At 34.9% G+C, this 5,662-nt stretch overlaps 1 pseudogene; it reads right to left on the reverse strand.

The window, feature by feature from the left end:
• Positions 1 to 1,010: 1,010 nt before the first annotated feature.
• On the reverse strand, positions 1,011 to 4,609 carry LOC138775870 (protein Wnt-8-like; annotated as a pseudogene).
• Between the last annotated feature and the right edge of the window lie 1,053 nt (positions 4,610 to 5,662).

Genomic DNA, 5,662 nt, shown 5'->3' on the forward strand with positions numbered 1-5,662 from the left:
CACACAAAACTGGTCAGTTCACACAATGTGTGCTAGGGTGAATTCACCAAGAAGAAGTTCATCACTGCGTACCGGCCGGGATGAACTTTACTGGCCCGTTTACAGAACGCCGGTGTTTACCAGTGTGTGAACCCGGCCTTAGACTAGACAGTGTACAACCTTAGGGCCAGAATTTGAGCAGATTTGAGCAGAATGCAAGCAGAATTCAAGCAGAATTCAAGCCCCCTTGACTCTAAGGATTCCTGTAGCAGAATCCACCCAAAGTATTGACATGTCAATTCTTTGGGCATAACGCAGATCCGCAACAGAACAAATGAGCGGAAAGCCATTTGGATGTGGAATCCGCTCAAAATACTGTGCGGATTCTGTAGTTTGAACCCTACCTATTCCTCACCTATTCAGCTCTGAGCAGAATTTGAGGCAGAATTCAAGCAGAATTCAAAGCCCATTGACTTCTATATCCACCAAAGAAATGAAAGTGGATCCATGGCAGACAATTCTGCTCGAAATTCTGCCATATAAACAACAGAACGGAAATCCTATTGAACACAATGGGACATTGCTCTGTTTTATAATTAATTACAAGAGGAATTTCAAGTGGAAATTAAGAGCGGATTCCACTTCAGATTCCTTGCCTATTCCTCAGTGGGGCCCATACCCTACTTACTTGTATTTCTAACATGGCCAAGAAGCACTTTTCTTTACAAGTTGATACCCATTTAGTGTTAAAGAAGTTATTGTCTTAGGGCTTCCTAATCCCAAACTAAGACACATTATAGCGAGGTGTGACCACTACCTAATGCTGAACCCACACTTCTTACACCTCTAAGCTGGGCCGGAGTTTGCACATGTCAAGTGGAGAAGGTGGAATGTTCTGCCCTCCGTTAAGAAATAACCTGCATTGACCTCCTATTAGACAGCATGTCTCTTCCGCTATTCTATTTTAATGGGTTAAATGAAAGAAACATGTCAAGAAAGAATACGCCGCGCAAACAATGTTAATGACTTACAAGTCTTCCTGCTTCATTGTTATGTAGGTTCATTAGGGCTCGAGCATCTTGTCCAGTCTCCAGCCGTCGACAAAAGTTTCGAGATCCTCTCTCCGAATTCGACGTTATCGCTGCATCCACCCCATACCCAGCCTCTTCCACCTATGGGAAAAATGGAGATAAAAAAATCTTACTTTATATACAGTATCAAGTTGGTTTGAAAAATCCTATTTATCTTTAACCAGTGAAGGCGATGCTAGTTTGCACATGTATCCTAATGACCTCTCCGTGCCTCCCCTGCTGAGCAGTACAATGGATGGATATTGAATGACACTGCTGGACGCTGGCTGGTAGGCCCAGGAAGATACTAGTGAAAAACATTCCTACATATAGCAGAAATAAAATACATGGCAGTAAAGTTTATCTTTCTCTATCTATCTATCTATCTATCTATCTATCTATCTATCTATCTATCTATCTATCTCCTGTGTATCTATCTCCTATCTATCTATCTATCTATCTATCTATCTATCTATCTATCTATCTCCTATCTATCTATCTATCTATCTACTATCTATCTATCTATCTTTCATCTATCTATTCATTATCTATCTATCTCCTATCTATCTATCTCCTATCTATCTATCTCCTATCTATCTATCTATCTATCTATCTATCTATATATCTATCTCCTATCTATCTATCTATCTTCTATCTAGCTATCTATCTATCTATCTATCTATCTATCTCCTGTGTATCTATCTTCTATCTATCTATCTATCTATCTATCTATCGATCTATCTATCTATCTTCTATCTATCTATCTATCTATCTATCTATCTTTCATCTATCTATTCATTATCTATCTATCTCCTATCTATCTATCTATCTATCTACTATCTCCTATCTATCTATCTATCTCCTATCTATCTATCTATCTATCTATCTATCTATCTATCTATCTATCTATCTCCTATCTATCTATCTATGTTCTATCTATCTATCTATCTATCTATCTATTATCTATCTTTCATCTATCTATTCATTATCTATCTATCTATCTATCTCCTATTTATCTATCTGTCTATTATCTATCTATCTATCTAGCTATCTCCTATCTATCTATCTATCATCTTCTATCTATCGATCTATCTATCTATCTATTATCATCTTTCCATCTATTCATATATATTTCTATCTATCTACTCCTATTATCTATCGATCTATCTATTATCTATATATCTATCTCCTATCTATCTATCTATCTATCTATCTATCTATCTATCTATCTATCTATCTATCTATCTATCTCCTATCTATCTATCTATCTCATATCTATCTATCTATCTATCTATCTATCTATCTATCTATCTATCATCTATCTATCTATCTATCTATCTATCTATCTATCTATCTCATATCTATCTATCTATCTATCTATCTATCTATCTATCTATCATCTATCTATCTATCTATCTATCTATCTATCTATCTATCTTGCTTAAGTACTTGTCAGCAGCACAATCTCGTAATGCAGGGGGTGCCAGCAGATTGCCGTGACCACAGGCTCTATGTAGATACGTAAGTACTTCCACGGCACTCCAATTGTGTTAAAAAAGAAAACAATTTATTTCATGCAACAAAGTGGTGCAGCACAGCAAACTAGTTAAGCTGTGCTGCACCACTTTGTTGCATAAAATAAAATGGTTTCTTTTTTAACACAATTGGAGTGCCGTGGAAGTACCTTTCTATCTATCTATCTATCTATCTATCTATCTATCTATCTATCTATCTATCTATCAATCATCCATCTATCTATCTATCTATCTATCTATCTATTATCTATCTATCTATCTATCTATTATTTGTTTATCTATCTATCTATTATCTATCTATCTATCTAGAAAAAATACAATTTAGACAAAAAATAGTATTCATTGACATATAATCATAACAAATTACAAAACTCACCAATACGTCCATTTCTAGACTCATCACATCCACAATTATCAAAATCTCCCATACTGCAGTTCCTGGTCAATGTGTACATTACTCCGGCTGAGCTGATAGCATGTACAAAAGACGTTTCTCTCGTTGCTTGAGGAAAAAAACATGACGTCATTGTTTTATTGCACACGTAATAGAGCTCTATTGAATTGTCTATAAGTATTGTCTGTGCTAGGCTGCACTGTTCATAGGTCAATGTGAATGCGGGCTTCATTCAATAGTGACGAATTCTGAATGTATAATTTTTTTTTTCATTTGAACGTTTTGCACGTGAAAGCATTGCATATGGCTTCACATTTGTGCAAAAAAAATATAAATTTAAATTGCTAAATAATTTACAAGCGACCTCCTAATAGGCATCAGGTATTGAGAAGTATCATTTATATTAATAATATTGAATTGCATTTGTTATAATATGAGGTCAAACTAATGCCGCTCCTTTAAAAAAAAAAATTTAATTTGCAAGTTGTTCTCATGATTCTTATTCTTACATGAGTTTCTAGATTATTTTAAATTATTCTCATTTTATACAAACATTATAAATCATGTAAAAAACAGTTTATAATAATGAATATTTCCTATTCAATATAAAAACTTTAGGGAAAAAAAAGATTTACAATTATTATTTCCTACTGCAAATAAAAACTTTGTAAAGGGGGAAAAAAATTCCACAAATGAATATAAAAAAAAGGCAAATGGTAAATTCTACAGTTATTAATATTTCAGTGTAAAAACATTTTCAAACGGAAGTTCTACGATTATTAATGCTTACTTCTGCATATAAAAGTTTCTAAAAGACAAATTAAAAAAAAAATTAATTAAATATAAATGTTTTCTAAAAGATGAATCCTACAAATATTATTGTTTACGATTAAATATAAAGATACATTTTATAATTATGTATCATTTTCAAACAAATTCTGCAATTATATTTTCTACTAATTTTAAAATATAACTCCACAAATATTAAAAATTTCATATTCATATAAAAACTTTTCAAAACATACATTCTAAAATCATTACTCTTTCCTTTTGAATAGGAAAATTTTTGTAAAAGACACATTGTACAATATAAATATTATCGAAGATTAATAAATATCTCCGTATATATATATAAAAAAAAAAACTTTGCGGGAAGATAAATTCCCCAGATATAATTTCCTATTGAATATAAAAATTTTGTTCCATTTTTGTCACTTTTTTAGCCAATTTTCTTACCACTTCTTAGCCCATTGTGGGTTGCTAGTTGTAAAGTGCTCTCTGGACAATTCCACCGTTCCCATGCAAACTGAAACTTACACTCCTCGATTCCGCTCTGAGCCCCGACTGCCACGCTGGTAGAATAAGTCAGGTAGGCCTGCGTAAAGCAAAATGACATAATAAGACATTGATCACTTATTTGGATAAAACTAATAAAAAATGATAATAAAAAAGTTAAAAAAAATTACCTTTGGTCCTGTCATTAGAAAATTGTTGACTGACCTAGAAACAGACGAGAAAATGTTAACGTTTTAGTTGTATTGAAGAATATTTTGGATTCTACATAGAAATTATAGTCAAACTCACCATGCTGAGGCAGTAAAGACCGGGCAAAACACAAGGACAGTACTAAGGATGTAAAATTTTCTAAAATCCATGGATAAATTTCTTCTTGTTTGTATAGTCCAAAGCAATGTTCCCAGAGAGGATGTATGCCCAACAAAAGAGCAGTTGCATGGCTTGGGATACTTATAAGGCATCCATAGGGCTGTCAGGAGCCTTCTTGTTACTGTTGGCCAATAGCACAGCTTACACCAGAAGTTCACTGGCTAATGTGTGAAAAGGTGACGCCTACTATAACACTTGGGAAGACAATGAAAATTACCCAGAGCTGTAATAATAGAGCAATACACTTACAATAGTTGCTTTAATTATATTAAAACCATTTCAAATGACTTAGTTAAGGTTTCCTTTGACAATATAATAGCCACATAAGTTATCTTTCCCCGTATCAATGCAAACACTTCCAGCTTCTTATTATAAGGTTATGACATTTTGTTAGGTGTATCAATAGATGTTTAGGAATGCCACCATGGATAAGCAACGGAGACGTGAAAGAGAGGGCTACGGCTGATGCAACGCGATACAAATTGTCTTGTTCTTTATCAGATTTGGAAAGCAGTTTCATTCTAAGGAAGAGAAGTATTGAAGCCACTTGTTACTGGAATGGGACTTGTAACAATTCGGGAATGGCTGCCTCTGAAAAGGGTTTAAAGGGCTTTCCCATGGACTACGCATATCACCTATTCACTGGATAAGTGACTAATGATCACTGGGAATGGGGGTCCTGTGTCCTTGAATGGAATGGCAATAGGGAAGAATTGGGGTCTCCATGTCCCCATATGAATGAGTGCCAATAGTGGAGAATTGGGTCCCATGTCACCATATGAATGAAGTGGTAGTAGGGCTGGAGTGAGGGTTCCATGTCCCTCTGTTTTAATGGAGTGGTAGTAGGGCAGTAGTTGGGGTCCCATGTCACCCATTTGAATGGAGTGGCCGTAGGGCAGGAGTTGGGGTCCCATAACAGCCATTTTAATGGAGCGGCAGTAAGGCAGTAGTTGGGGTCCCATGTCACCCATTTGAATGAAGTGGCAGTAGGGAAGGAGTTGGGGTCCCATGTCACCCAT

This window comes from Dendropsophus ebraccatus, unplaced genomic scaffold (assembly GCF_027789765.1).
Source record: "Dendropsophus ebraccatus isolate aDenEbr1 unplaced genomic scaffold, aDenEbr1.pat pat_scaffold_2314_ctg1, whole genome shotgun sequence".
NCBI classification, from domain to species: domain Eukaryota; kingdom Metazoa; phylum Chordata; class Amphibia; order Anura; family Hylidae; genus Dendropsophus; species Dendropsophus ebraccatus.